Here is a 16,477-nt window from a genome sequence, read left to right as displayed (position 1 = left end):
AAGTAAGTTGAGGGAGAATGGCAGGTGCGTTGAGTGAGTGACATCAGTGAGTGTATGGTCAATCGACCCCTGATAGAGCATCGGCCCTGGAGGGAACGTCTCCCCTGTGCATACCGACTACGGTCTGGGAGTCCATAACAGGAAAGGTGTAACACGCGCTTATAGTTAGATAAAAAGAATTCTGGGAACCAAAAATTTGGCTTGTTCCAAACAGGCACATGCTCTAAACGGGCTTCACACTAGTTGTGTAAAGCAAAAAAAAGACACACAGTTTGTATATTGAACTTATATTGGGCAGTGTTTCTGTCGCTCTCACAGGATCCAGTATTACAACTTCCATTTTAGAGAATTTGCGTTACACAGGTCCTATAAGGCGGTTGACACTTCCACACATGAATGGCTCAAAAATAATAAACCGAAAGTTGTTGTTTTTTTAGAATTGTGTATGGGAAAAAGTATTTTTGGGCCCATGCACATCATGTGACCTGCATCTATGACTGTGGCCACTATGCCAAGATCCCCACAGCCCAGTTCTAGAAGTAGCATATTATACAGTTTATCAAAGAGGAAAACTAAACATACAGTATAGGTCAACATATAATGTGTAGAACATGTATCAGAAGGCAATTTGAGAAGTTTTTTTGTAATTGTCACATGTTTGGACACTTATTTATTCCAAACTGACTACACCTGTAGTCCTCTACAAAGGAGCAAGCTACAAACCTTTCACAGCCACCTCTCAAACCTTCAGGAGGTGAGTATTACTTTTGAATCAAGTCATTTTTCAGGGCACAGCAAGTTATCAATACTGAAGGATGAAAGGCCACATGTAGAGTGCTTTTCAACGGAATATGTTTTCAAAGCTTCTGAATGTATGCCTGATCTGATAGGTCCTTATTTAACCTATTGTGCTTGCACAGGAATTCTTATAAAACTGTTTGTTTTAGGCAAAAGGTACTTTTTTTGGCAAGCTTATGCTGGCATAGTAATAACATTAAATAATTTCACTTTAGCTAACGGTTTGACACTGAAAAATACAAATGTTAAGGTTTTAACACTTCATTTGATGAATGTCAAGCTAAAAACAGTTACACATTTGTAAATGAAGCCAAAGGATAGGTGGATGTGATGTTTGACAGACTCCAGAAGGCCAAATTCACATGAGAGTTGATAAGTAATGTGCATGTGATATGTCCACTGATAATGGAGCTAATGTAAACTTCATCTACCAATAACAGGCTTTCCCCCAAGAAACAAAAAAAACATTTGTGAAGATTATAACCAGGTGATAACGGCTCCTTAATCAGGCCTTAATGCTGTATTTTATAAATGTGTAATCACTTTTCTAACTTTAGCAGAGAGAGTTTTTATCTGGGGCAGAATGGACTAACGCTGCTATTCTGCGCTAAAGGAAACTGTGAGTAAAAGGTACATAGGCTGCTTCAAAACGTTTGACTGTTGAGACTAGACAGTTGAAACGCATTTGAAACATCAACAATCATTCTCACTGTACTAAGAGTTTTCTTCTTTGTGTCAAGTTTTATCATCTAGTACTTGAAAGGCCGTCTCAATCTTCTTCCACCCGTTCTCCTTGATGATGCTGTGTCATTCATGCAGACAGAGATAAACAACATATAACTAGCTCAAAATGAGGATCATTTCCATAAAATGTATTTACACAAACACCTTTCACACCAGAAATTGACAATTACTCACCCATAACATTTCTCAATTATTAAATCTTTCAGTGGGCCACTGTGAGTGATAGCGCTGCTGACAACTCTGAGACTGACAGAGAGGGATGACCGAGGGAGGCTTTGGTGCTGTTGAGCAGTGGATGGATAACACAGGGTGAAGCGGGAGAATGGCTGCCTGCCAGAGCCCAGCACCAGGTGCAGAATGTAGGGTAGAGAAGTGTCCTTCCTCAGCTCCCCCGTGGAGGGCACCAGCCCATACTGAACATCCACTGTCCCAGTACCCTCTACTGCTGCTAGGCCATTTTCCCTCCCTACTCACCTCAGCTGTTTCTCGATCTCGCCCTCAAATGCTCCCTGTTTGTCCTCCCAGTAGAAAACAACTCTGCGCCAAACAGAAGAAGGAGATTATGTCAATTAAATGGTATGTGCTGTATGCCACAAATCACACACACATGTTCTGCACTCCCCCCCCCCTTCTCTCTCGCACTCTCTCTCTCTCTCTCTCTCTCTCTCTCTCTCTCTCTCTCTCTCTCTCTCTCTCTCTCTTCTCTCTCTCTATACGTTAGCCGGAGCCACAGTGTTTTATGGCTCATGTGTGTTGTGACAGTGTGAAAGGCACAGGAAGGAAAGGCTGTGCTTCCTCTGATGCTCCTGCTGCTGTGGGCCAGAGGAGATAAGAACACACACACAAACACACACACACGGATGCACACATAGCCATGAACAAACAATCACAACACAGATCCATGCTGCCTGCACTATAACACCCCCTCCCTTTCCACCTTCCCTGCAGATCAACTTCCATGTGGTTTCGGCCTTAATCAACCTCCTGCACACCCACTCCACCTCCACCTCACACATTTCGGTTTGTTCTCATCTCAACAATTTGCACTCCCCGGTCCAACTCGAAGTGTTTGAATTGGCTATGCGAGACGAACGCTGGAGGCTGTTAAAGTAGTTTCAAATAGGTAAATAATCATAGCTCAAATTAACACTGAACTATTCCGGTTAGTGATATGAAGCAATTATCCTGACTGCTCTGCCATAACATACCAGTTGTGCATGTATGAAAGAAAGACACTTCCTTCAGAAGTAAATGAAGAACTTCCTAGAAAGTGTACATCTTATGCTTTTCAGTGCAAGACTGCTGCTGAGATTGTGTATCTGTGTTGTTTTCTTTCTTTGTGTGTGTCTGTGTGTGCGTGTGTGTGTGTATGTGTTTGTGTGTGTGTGTGTGTGTGTGCATGTGCGTGCGTGCATGTGTGTGTGTGTGTGTCTGACGTAAGCCCCTCTATCTGATGATGCCCTTCTAATCCCCACAGTGATGTGTCATGAATATGGAGTTTAAGACTCAAATCCCCAGGGATACACAGGCTATAGATAGCTTGCTCCTACTACACAGAGACATATGCACAATAGGCACACACCTTCAGCACCAGTCCCACTCCACTCAGCGTGCACAGCGCGGCTGACCCTTGTGACGTTGAAGGGGCATAACAGGGAGAAGCCAGAAAGAGGTGATTAAGATGAAAGTAACAGAGTCCAAAGAATTTCAATGGACAGAGGAAAAAACGAAATGCAGAAAAATAATAACCTTAGTCTTATTTTTCTAGCTTCAGCCATCATTCCTATTGAGAATAATAACAAAGTAGTCACACTGTTAATAGCTGAGATCTGGAAACACCAATCCTGTATCCCAGTAAATACTGTTTATGTATGTGCATCTAAATTGTTTTCCCAATTAAGTTGTGATGAAAAACATAATCGCTGCCTGGATTATGTTCAGAGGCAACTTTCTTTTTTTTTTAAGTGGATGACGAGCAACATTTATGAGTTGTGAGGGAGGTGATCCGGATGAAAGCTGCAGGACTTTGACACCAGAGACCAGTCTGTCTTTATGAGTCTGTGGTTTGGTTTAGGCAAAGCGCTTTGGTTAAGGCTGAGAAAAGATCTTTTTTTTTGTCAAATGTTGATAAACACGTTGTGTCTTATTGCATTAAACTTAACAACAATCCTTATCCTACCTTAACCAAGTGCTGCCAGTGGCTAAACATAACCATAAGTGTTTAAAAGTCTAATATGTAATACTGACAGCTAGCATTTAAAATGGTTACTGCAGTCCAAGTTCAAAATAATGAAAAGAGTCGTCTCCCCCGCCCCTCCTCCCTAGCATCAAAGCTCATGGAGGTTGCCAGGTTGAGAACGCTAAACCCTACGTCACACACTGTCAATGTTAGCTTGATGCTAGTCACGCATTGCTAGACATTACTCAACAGCAGATGCTGCTATGTTGATGGATATAAACGTCTGCTCTCATGGAGCTCTGTACCTGGCTGACAGTCACCTTTCATTGTGTAACCGTAACAACAATGACCGCTAAAAAGACTGTGACCGTGCGGTGCTTGGTGCCCGACTGACAGCCACCTTTTTTTGACTTAACGTCCCTACAACAGCCACTAAAAAGAATGTGACTTCACGGCTGTCTGTACCCAGTCTGTCTGCTACGCCCGCTAAACAGAAGCAGCAGAACAATTTCAGCAGGAGGGAGATAATCGGTACTACTACTTTCAGAAGCTGGTGATGGTAGCTTTAGCCACAATAACATAACATAACGTTACATACATGGCAAAGCGCCCTGTAGAGAACGCTGTGTCCCAATCAAAAATTCAGCCTATGGGGTGTTTTCCAAAAGTTAAATTACATGTTTTCATTATGATGAAGTCAATCTTGCAGTTTCTGGCATATATCATGGATCCTACGTTAGCAGTTAGCGTTTATTAGCATGGCAACATTAGCACCAGTCAGGGTCACTTCACCGGCTATCTAAAAATTTTTGGGAGTACCTAACTCGAGTACTCTAGATAATTTATTGTGAGCACATTCATTTTAAGATGAGTGAAAATGACTATCCCTACGTTAGCCGTGATATAAATGAAGCTCAGCGCTTACTCTTTTAACAGGAAATTAGTCAACTCTGTGTCCTTTGAGGCTCTAAGCTGTTTTTATCTTTTAAATGTATCGCCAATATTTACCCTTGTTTGACCTTGTCTTTGGTTCTGCTAGAATTAATCTGTCTCCGTTGTTCGTTTGCTTCCATGGCTGTACTACAGCTGTAGATAGATAGATAGATAGATAGATAGATAGATAGATAGATAGATAGATAGATAGATAGATAGATAGATAGATATTTATTGATCCCAAAAAAATTGTAAATTACGGTGTTACAGCAGCACAAGTACATTAGTCACAGATCACAATACAAACAGAAATGAGATACTAGGAAAAAATATACATACATTATACATGAAATAATAATAATAGGAATAAAATATAAGAACAAATATTTAAACATATACAGAATGGGAAAACAAAGTGTGCAACTGCTTAAATAATATGCTAAATGTATGCTAAAATGTAAATGAACCATTTGTGCAGGTTGCCCTGGATTCACGTTTTTACACGCTGGGTTCACGTTTTTACAAGTTTCTTGGTAACACGGCCTGGCTGTCAAACTGGGCAGTTGATACCAACACACAGGCCAAAACACAAACAGACATTCCGTCACGGAACGGATATTTCAAAAGGAGAAAATACTGGTTTTAGCATTGTTGTCAGAAAACATAGTTTTTCAACTTAGCATGTTTCCTTAATATCTGAGGACACATTGTTGGCACCTTTAATAATGCTGTAGTTACTATGAACGGTTATTGTATTGCATTGAGTTGATTGTTTGTTTTGGCGGGAAAGAAATGTAATACGCTTATCAATATGCTCAATGTATAGCTCGACATTTTTGTTACTTGCTAGATACATGAATTAACATTGCCTCAATATGTTAATAGAAAGCATAATCCGGTGTACATTAAGTTTTCTTCAAAAATGACTTGCTGTCACAAATCAGTTGTATATAAACATAATTTAGGTACGGTTAGGGAACAAGGCAACATTGCTAAAATGAAGTCCAATGGCAACAAGCACGGATAATCAGATAATCATAAATACAGACATAACTACCCTTCTGAAAAACAGTAACCAATCATTCGTTACTCTTTTAAAAACAGTAACTAATCATTAACCTACCTATTTTTTTGTGTATCTTATTGTAAAGTGTTACCAACTAAAGAAATATAAGCAAACTTAAACATATATCTACTATATACAGAAAACTCACAGAGGGATTATTACTGTACTTTTACCTGCACATAAAGTACTTTACCTAATCTGGCTAAACCGTTTGCTTTCTGTTTTACTGTCCGACCATTTATGTTTTTTCCCCTCATTGGACTTTGTTGTAGCGATGTCACCGCATTCCCAAAACTCAGCAATTACTTTTGTGGGTACGATGTTATCATAACCAATATAAATAATGACCACAGCTATGAAAATTACCCTCAAGCTGCAATACTGTAAGCCGTAACTATCCTCAGATATCAAATGAAGCAGTATCAAAACTGCATGGTACCTTTCATCATGTGATTACAATTAACAATTTAAGTCACAAATAGCTGGAATTACCAACTTGTGTAAATTTGCTTGTGTGTGCATGTGTATAAATGTGTGGCATAAATTGGTATGTAGGCTAAGAGGTACTGGAAGCTACTTATCTTTTATTGAAAGCAATAATCTGGAAGTGTGGTTTCTCTGGTTATTGTTGCCTGGAACACACATACAGATGCGTATTGTAGGTGATAAAAGACATAATGTAAGTATAATCCCACTCTCTGCCTTACCCTGACACACACACACACACACACACACGCACACACGCACACACACACACACAAATATATTCTACCACGCCCTAAAAGCTTGCCAAACCATATGGCTTAGGGATAATAAACCGAACAGCCAGCAACACGTCTCCTGTGCTCCCGAGCCAGGCAAGCCAAAGGAATGCACATGTCTTAAATTCACTCCCACCCTTTATCTGTGTCTCTCTTTTTTTTCCTCCCATGTCTGTTTGTCATTCTCTGTCTTTCCTGCTTGACTCTGAGGCATTGAGTAAAGGACCCTCTTTTAAGGTGAAGGGGTATGTGTCTGAGTGCAAGTTGGCATCCGAGTGTGTGTTTGTGTGTTCGAGGTTTGCCAAAGAAACCAGTCCGACGAGTCTGCGAGGAGCTTGCCCTTGGGATGGAGGGAAGAGAGGGGAAGTGAGATGGAAAAAGGGAGGGAGTGTGAGGATGAAATGAAAGGAAAAATAAACAGTTATGTGAAGGAGAGAGGGGAAAAGGGAGAGATGATCGGTGAGGAAGGGGAGCGCTGGATTTAATGAAAGTTTGCTGCATCTCCCTGCTAATCTCTCAAATATATATTTGACCAAACACACCTCTTACCCCCCACCTCCCTTGTTTCTTCCTTTGTCATTTCCCCCCTTGCCCTCCGCTTCCAAGGCCCCCCACCTCTCTTTTTCTCTGTGGTGCAGTGGGACAATCAGCAAGGCCTGCGGCAGGAGTGTTAAGCCCCGGCCTGGATTTGGAGCATGGCTGCTCTCAGTTGAGCGGGATCCAGGCCCCCTAAGGGATGAGGGGTGGGAGTGGAGGGTAGAGGGGTGGGGGTAGGTGGAGGTAGGGAGGAGAGCAGAGGCAGCGAGCAGTACAGTTCTGGATCACCTTCAAAGAGCTCCAATCCCAATGGAGAGACTGGATTCCTCTGCGGAGAGAGGGAGAGAAAAAGGGGAGTGTACGGAGGGAGAGAGAGACGGAAAGACATGGGAGACATGATACAAGGGGAAAGTGTGAAAAGAGAAAGGAAAGAAGTGGTTTGGGCTTTAACTTCTTTCCCACTCTTTGACTCTCTCCCTCCCTCTTGTTCTCTCTCTGCATGGCGTGCATGCACTTGCCCTTCATTCAGCCGACTGTACTGAGATGATCTATCTGTTTGCTGGAGCAGGGAGACATGGGAAATCTGCCCCGCACAAAGGCGTCGTTGTGCCTCCCTGGAGCTTCCTTTAGGGGCAGGCATGTGTGTATGTATGCCTGTGTTTGTGTGTGACAGGGATGAGTAGGAGTTTACCTTCCAAGGCCCCCACCCTCCAGAAGGTACACACATACTCCCAAATGTATCTCAAAAAAAGCCAAGGACGTTGCCACCTAGGTGTGTCATTCTTATGCATGCATTAGATGACTTTTAAGCCCCACACCTATAAGCCTCTTATAGAACCCAAAAAAAGTGTTTGACAATTTAGGAAACCTTGGATTTGTTCAACTGGAGTTGTGCATTTTGACGTTTTGTGAATTTGGGGCAAATAGTTTATTTTATGGTTTGTGTACCAGTTTGTGTTTCTCCGTTTGCATCAGTGACAGACCTTCATCCTGAGTCTGGGTCAGCAGTTTGTTTAGCATCAATTAGAGGCTCTGTGTTCCTCAACGCAAGCGTGAAGGGAGAATTAACGTGCAGTGGCGCATTCCCACCAGCGCATTATAACACATGGCACCTCAGCTGGAACAGTCCGAGTGCGTGTTTGTGCATGTGCATGTCTTTATGTTTATGTGCACACACATATGAGTGTGTCTGCACATAGGTAAATGATTCAAATTCAGAAAGTGCTCTACTTTTCTGTTTTTTTTGTCCTACTCTGTCTTCTTACTTTCCTCTCCTCCTGTCTTTCAAGGACTATGTTTGACCACAGCTATTTCCCTAAGCCCCTGCTTTGCCTAGCAACACACAGCACATAGTTTCCATAGAACATACAGTTAATGGGAGAGAAGATATATAGATTCTGGAGAAAGTCTCTTAAAGACAACTGGGTCTAAAGATTTCCTGCTTGGCTCACAGACAAAGTGAAAAACACATGTTCAGTGGCTTTAGTGCAGACTTTTCTTTTAAAGGCATGTTGTGGAAGACTATACATGGCATGGAGGCTGAAACAGGGCTAATATCATCTTGACAGCAACAATAAATACAGGGTATGGTTATGATAAATGAAACACCAATGTAATTACTTTGCCTTGTGGTGGTGAGTTATGTTTTTATTGTTATGGTTTTGGTTCAGTCTTTACACAAAAAGTAATCATTGCTAAACAGAATAATTCAAAGTGATTATAATTTGAACCATCCATCCTTCTGGAGCTAGTAAAGAGCTCAGGAAGTACTGCATTGGCTTAAACATGCGGCCATAGCCTGACCCGGCCTAATTCTTGGGTCCAGACTAGCCCGACAACTAAAAACGTTTTCTGTCTGAAGCCAGTATTTTAATGTCTTTTAATTTGAATCGTCTTTTTCTCTTTTGAAGTCAGAGGTCAATTTGCCTTGTCGTGACAAAAACACAGCAAGAAAGAATGTTCTAAAATGAAGATTTTCCTGACTACCATTGGTGGAAGTTCTGCCTTACACATTTAAAAATATATATATTTTATATAACTATCTGTGCAATACAGTCAAACAAGTGAGCAAGTTGCAACCTGTTGATTTGCCATTAGCCTACTCGTATTTAGTGTTTGACAAGACAACAACCCAATTATCTGTGTGCAATGGATTTAGTCTATCATTGTAGTTTTAACCCATATTTAGTAACATTGCATGTTCAGTAGTACTATTTCTATTTGAAGCGGATGATAAAACTGAACTCTGCCCAAATGCCCTCAGGTTCTATTGGCCTTGAGCCATGCTGCAGATCTTAAACACCTTCATGTACAGTATGTTTATATAGGATTATATATTGGTATTAAGTTATTAACAACCATTTATAAAAGTAAAGTCAGTGTCCTGCTCCTCGAGTCATTTTAAAGTATCAACATATCCAGACATGTTAATAGAGACATTGCTTTCTTTGAAATACTGCATCCGAGAAATATATGCATCATTCATGATCTTTCAACATTATTAAATTAGAAGTGATTAGAACGTGCCTAACCCTCTCAGGGATTATTGGATTGAATTCATGCCAGAACAATGTACCACACACAGGCACAACATTGCCCAAATCCTTCGGTTTGGCAGTTTTTACGTTGCTTTTTTCTTTACTTTGATTACACCCTCTGCATAAATATGGAGTATATTTTCCTTTCTTTTGTGCACTTTTTGTGTTCTTTGATGGGGTATGGGATGCCAGTGGGCCTCTGCCAGGAGGAAGGTATCCTGGCTCTGCCAAGGTATGCCCTCCTCCCTCTCTCTCATGTGGAGCGAGGCTCTATTCTTGCTTGTAAATAGTTAGATAAGTGTGGTTTACCCATAGCTAGGGTGTAAGGTGCACTCAGCACCGCCCTGACATGTCTGTGCCAAAGCCCAACAGGGGTGTGATTACCTGGGACTGGGTCAGCACTTTATCCTGAGTAAAAATACCTGCCTACTTATAGAAGAAACATAGAGAGGGCAGCTCCATGCAAGGGGAACCCTGTCTTCACACATCCAGCCAACTGCTCCTCTATGTTGGGCAATGCTCTTGTAGTTTTTCCACTACTCCTTTAGAAGAGTCATATAACATTACTTAGCAATCTGTCATGGGGACTCCCAGACAAAACCTTTCCATCTCCCTCTTCTGCTCTATATGACTGCGACGCACTGACCTACAAAACACTTTTACACGCGTCCAATATTCCACTCTCTGCAGCCGACTTTCAATCCAGTACCTTTCCGCACTCCTGTGTTCCCCTACTCCGCCCCTTTCACACCACATCTGTCTCTCTGCCCTCCGAGTCAAGGACAGAGAGAGCCAAGCAGACATGCAGAGGACAGCTCTGCACCAATCAGGAGCCAGAGAGAGCTTCTGTCAATTAAATTGTTTGTGCTTATGCCGCAAATCACAGACACATGTTCTCTTCTCCCCTTCCCACCCTGTGGCTGTTGCTTCTCTTCTCCACCAACTAATGCAGCATAATCATCCTCATCACCTAATTAGACCCTACTGTACACAAAAACTCCCCATTCTCTCTCTCTCTCCCCTCTTACACGTGTGTAAAGAGCCGCCACATGCTGACACAAACTGGTATAGTAAATGCAATACACAACCATCTGAACCTCTGCCACACTATCAACAGAGGGGCACTCATTGCCACAACACTGTAAAGCCTCTAATGCCACAGTAATACTATTGTAGTGTGTATTATCAACAGGACAGTGAGCACTGAATTAGGCTGGCAGCTGGGGAGGGGAGAACCCCTTCATTAGCCTTCAATGTATCTACTTCCCCTAATCTCTTACAATAACATAATCTCTTTAAAAGTGCTGCAGCTTAAATCCAATCTGCCTAAAACCTGACACGTGATTAAGGTCAATCCTCAGTAAACCCCAAACTGTGGGGTCCCAAGAACTCCACACACCACCCCCACCCATCTAAGCTACAGTACAGTATGTGCAGGTATTACATTTATGCTTTGCACTGTGCAGAGTGTTTCACAGAATATAAACATCTAGTGTTATGTTTCCCTGATTTAGACACTTATGTGAATTCACTTATGCTTTCAGTCAGACAGAGCCTGGCCTGCCGGCTGCGTGTGCCTCTGATCGCAGAGCAGTTTGTATCCTTTTCACAGCCTCTGTTCTATCTAACCCTGGTAGTAGAGCGCTGTTCTGCGCTTTTTATTTTTTGATGTTTTTCCATAGTGTCTCTTTCCTTCAAACCACTTACAGATGTTGGCAGCGGGGAGCATTGTGGCAACTCCAAACGAGGAAATCTAAATAGAGATCAGGCTGTAAAATAAAAAACGAAGGCCCGGAGAAAGAGAAAACAAGGGGAAAGGAAGAGAGCAAATAGGAGAATGGGTTGAATGGTTGAGAGCAAGCAGCAGTCAGTGAGCATTAGTGTAGAATTTGTAGGGAGGAAAAATATATAATACTTTCTGGGCATGTAAGAGCAGTAATGTGATTTAAGTGCAGCTTTTTTGTTTAGTAAGTGGAACTTTCAAATTCTTCATTTGGTGTTTCACTCCAGAGTTGCATCCTTTGATTTGTTTCAGACAAATATAGGCAGAAATAAATATATATGATGTCTGTGATCTTGAGGAGGAAGACAAAGTTAGAATGAAATCATCAGCAGCCAAAAAGGCACCTACTGTAACAGCAAAGAACTGCAGCTTTTCAATAGCTGACCATTAACCCTCTTTAAATTCTATATGGTTCAAAACCACAACTTTATTTTCACTTTTGAAGTTAAGGCTCCCTTGGCAGGTTTTGTATTAAATAGCAGGCTACAGCATATTGAGTAACACCCACCAACTGGAATTCACTAAGGCCCACTGGAAACAGTTTGGCTGGGTTGAAGGTAGACTTGGCCTGCCTCTGTGGTAGTAGTTCTATGTTACCTCCCTCCACCTGTTTCACAGGAAGTAGCCTTGTCCCGGTGGATCAGAGAGGAAATGTGAAATGCCACATCCTGCTCTAAGCTCAGAGTCAGAGTTCACTACAGCTAATGTCTATTATGTCCAGACACCTCCTATGGAGAGAGAGAGAGAAGTGGCAGCGTGTTTGCAGTCATGCCACTCCCTCCGCGGTGATTGTAAAGATGAGTGACCTGTCTCTCCCATCTCTCCTCTCCCTCCCTCCTCCTCCTCTATCCCCTGCACTTTATTTATTAATGGATCCATTCAATTATTTACTTCACATCCTAGGGCAACAACAGGCCAGCAGAGTACACAGGGAGGAGATGATACAGCACACCAACAGTACTCATGCAAGACAGTCCACGTACTTGGTAGAGTTACAGTAATTGACTGGTGTGATATACCTCTATAGTGTATTGGTTAATAGAACACATGTCTTTGTAGATGTTTTAGTTGAGGTGATTGGATTTGGAATTTGTTAATTTGATGAATTACAGTTTTTTTTGGGCGAATTAAAGTTTAGTCTATTAAATGGCATAAACAATGTTGTCAGAGAATATTGGAAATGTCCAAGGTGACGTCTTCAAAAACACAAAGACAATCCATTTACAATTAAAGTGCCCATGTTATGAAAAAAAAAAATTTGGGGTGTTATTTGGTGTCTCTGGTGCTTACACATGCGTAAAACTTGGGGAAAAACGATCCATGCTGTTTTGAGTAAGATACAGTTTCTGAATTTTTCTCTGCCTTCAGTCTCTGTGTGAGCTGTTCAAAATCTGCACTAAGCCACTAGGTGGCTAACCGTAGCACATGCTAGCGCTAGCATGCTAGCTCGTTCTCAATCACAAAACACTGCTACAACACACACTAGTTCACCATAATCTGCAAAAGAACTACTTACATGTCTCTGTTCTGCAAGTATTCCACAGGTGTCCCTCGTTGAGAAGAAGTCTCCCAGTTAATCCTGCCTTGTACTGACCAAAGTTGGAGAAAGAGTTATGTAGCTGATGTGATCTTACCTAGCTACTGAGCATGCGGGACTCCCAACACAGTTAGTATAGAAGTGAGATGTCTCACTCTGTAGCTAAAACAGAGACCTAAACAAACAAGGTGAAAACAGGATCTGCAGCAATGTACGATACAACAAAAATATGGTGTTTTTTGAAAATGAAACCATGTAAATCTACTCTGTTACAACCTCAAAATAAAATTATGAACCTGAAAATGAGCATAATATGGGTGCTTTAAATAAAACAGAGAATTGAACCAAAATCCTCATTTTAATGGAGCTAGAACAAGCTAATCTTTCCCATTTTGATTCATAAATAACTTAAATATATACATAAATAACGATAAATTGATCATCAAAATTGTTGTCAATTGATTATCTGTAACAGACTCATTGTGGGGCACAGCGGGGCAAGGAGACATTTCATAGGTTCTTTCCAAGCGGAATGCAAGGCCGTGATTGGTGGGCGTTTTTACGGGATTACAGCAGCTACATATCCCAGATCATTTTCAAGTTATTCATTGCTGTCCGAGTGTAAAGACCCTAAAACTACATATAAAAAGTGTATATTGGAAATAGTTACCAACGCTGCCTTTAAGTAACTGTTAGTACTTTAATTAGCAGTATTGCTATGTTTAATTAAATCTACTTATAGTCTAAATCTGAATACTTCCTTCACCATTGATTTTCAGTATCAGTCAGCAGTGCTTAAACGGCAGCAAGCGTCTATCACATGTCCTGATGAAATATGGTCTGTATACCTTTAAAAGTCTGGGGGGTGGGGGGACAATATGACGTCCTGTTTGCAATAGAGGTTGATGGTTCAAACGTATCATTGACCGCTCGGTGTCTGCTCTTATCTTCTCCCCCCTGGCCTTATCCTCGCAGCGGCCAGACATGGATCAATCCCACCCGGAATTGGGTTTCACATCCCGGAAGCAGAGATGTACACATGGGTCACTTTCATCGACTCACTGCGGCCATGGCCATACAGTAGGTATACATCATACAGACCATTGACTGGTTGTGACCATGAAAGTACAAATTCATCACAAAGAGAGGCTGTGGTGGACGTGGTCAGCGGAAAGCAGCGGCTACTTCTCGTCTGTGGAAATGAAGCCTTTTGAGATATTTTCATTATTGATGATGTAATTACAGTATAACACAAACGTACAGTTAGAAAAGTTTTTTTTTGCAGAGTCACTAGCATTGTTATGTGGAAAATCTGATTTTACAATATGGTTTGATTTCCCACATCAAAGTACAGTATGCAAAACAAAATAATGAGCCACAAACTTTAAATGAAAGAACAGGTCAGTGTGTTTTTGCTTGTATGCGTGTGCATCTGTGTGTACAGCAGAATGTAATGACCACACACTGTAAGAAGATTTATGTTCACCTGTTTGTTTCAATCTGTGTGTTGTGATGTGATTCAATTTGTGTGGTGCAATTGTTTTAAGAGAGTGCATCTGTGTGTTTTGTGTGTGTGTGTGTGTGTGAATGGGGTGTAACAGGCTAAAGATAAATAACAGGCGCAGTGATGCCATCTTGATCTGAACTCCAGACAGGGCTGGGCTCGGTTGAAGATTGAAGGAGAGAAGGGAAGGATGGAGAGTGAGATGAGGGAGAGACGGGGAGAAGAAGATGGTGAAGATGGATTGTCATTGACTCGGGTCCAGTGTGCTGACAACTGTGAGATTCCAATAGCCATTCTGAAACACATGCACACACACCTCTGAGATATGGTAAGTAGTTGGAAAACATAAGCAAACTTTTAATAACACTTGAGCAGTATAAAGTAAAAGCGCAAATAGACAAAGACTAATTAGAGCAATATATTTCTTTCATCCCCTATTAGCATTGTTTGCATTGGTAGGTGAACACACATACACACACACACACAACATACACTGTGTAAACCCCTCTCAGTTACTGGTTATTGTTCTCTGTTGTGTGTGTGTGTGTGTGTGTGTCTCTGTCTGTGTGTGTGTCTTGGGAAAAGCCTGCTTTAATTCCCTGGAAAATCATTGTGATTTAGAGTAGCTGGGAAGTCACTTCCAATGAAAGTCAATTGACCACTGGTGTGGCAGTGGACTGGACTACTTGTATGTGTGCATGTGTGTGTGTATCTCATCTGTGTGTGTGTGTGCGCGCGCAGTATACCTAAATGGAATTGTATCTGAATGTAATTAAATCAACATGATAACACAGACGGAGTATAGAAGCAGGTGGTTAAAATCAAAATAACCAAATGGCCCTGTGAATGGAGTAAGTACAAGTATGTAGAGAGCATTCAAGAAATGTGCACACACACACTTTTTAAGTTTTAAAATATATATTGAAATACCTGCAGCTGGGCTGAGACTAACGCTTGGAGATTTTCTAAAAGCCGTTGACCTGCTGTAGCAGCTTAAAAACGATGGTCCAGTGCGATGAACAGAAGCAGGCCAGGGTTTGGGCTGCCAAGCCTGGGCTTCTTCACTGCTGCTGCTGCTGCTGCTGCTGCTGCTGCTGCTGCAAAGAGCTGGAGGTGGAGGCTGGCAGAGCAGGCTGAATGCAGATAGGATCTCTGTGGGGGGGCGTGAATGTGTGATCGGAGACTAAAATCATTACAGTATGCCTGGTCATTGTGTCCTTGGCTCTTCCGTTGAGCTGAGGCTGATGTTTTCCTCTACTTTCCTTCTCTGCTTTTCTCCCCTTCTTTCTGTGTCCCATTCATTTATTCATTTTATTTTATTATTTATATACAATTTCCACCATCCGTTTCTCTTTGTAGCACTACACATCATTGGCTCATAACAAAAACATGCTATTCCTCACATCATTTAAAATGCTTCCTGCAGGTAAGAATCTCTCAAAAAGTTGTCATCTCTGCAACGTTTAATCATGCACATATAATCCATAAAAGTAAATAATGACACAATCAGTGATGCAACAAAATATTACACAAATGCACCTCAGTGGATCAATTGATGTATTGATTTATAAATCAGATTGTCAATACATTATTAGGATTCCCCTTTGTTCAAGTGGTTCTATAAATAATGTATTGCTTTTAGAGATTTATCATAAAGGAGTGTAGTTCACAGTAAGACAGCTTTTTTACATTTAATAGAAATTACTGTTTGCTTATTTGTTTGATTTATCTGAGGAGCGCTTCAGGCTCTGTTCTTTGAGTTCTGTGAGTCCAGATGAGCGTCAACATACAGTGTGTGAGTTCTGATCATCATATTATCATCATAATAATAGACCATATGTACTGTACATAATGCACAACGCATGGTTTCCCCTTCTGTGTGTTTGACTTGTTCACACTCACGCTGCAGCTTTTATAAAAAAATCAAAAGAAGAATGAGAAGGTGAAAATCATCCCCTATGGCAACTAAAAACAGTTGTTTTGCTATTTTTGGGTTATTATCATAACTGTAAATATATGCCTCTTTTTTTCTGGTTCACCCCAGCTGCACTCATGTCCCCAGGCTGCAGTGGCTGTCCAGAGAGAGAGGAGAGAGGGG

The 16,477-nt window shown here is 41.4% G+C and overlaps 1 long non-coding RNA gene across 1 annotated transcript; it reads right to left on the bottom strand.

Moving 5' to 3' along the window:
• Positions 1–1,275: 1,275 nt before the first annotated feature.
• On the bottom strand, positions 1,276–2,853 carry LOC116693043 (uncharacterized). The gene is made up of 3 exons (XR_004332835.1): positions 2,751–2,853; positions 1,717–2,079; positions 1,276–1,600 (listed from the first exon to the last, which is right to left on the bottom strand). It is a non-coding gene; the product is annotated as an uncharacterized LOC116693043 (long non-coding RNA).
• Positions 2,854–16,477: the final 13,624 nt, after the last annotated feature.

Source organism: Etheostoma spectabile, chromosome 7 (genome assembly GCF_008692095.1).
Source record: "Etheostoma spectabile isolate EspeVRDwgs_2016 chromosome 7, UIUC_Espe_1.0, whole genome shotgun sequence".
Taxonomy (NCBI): Eukaryota; Metazoa; Chordata; class Actinopteri; order Perciformes; family Percidae; genus Etheostoma; species Etheostoma spectabile.
The sequence above is the reverse complement of the archived record's forward strand: the minus strand, read 5'-3'. Positions and strand labels throughout refer to the sequence as shown.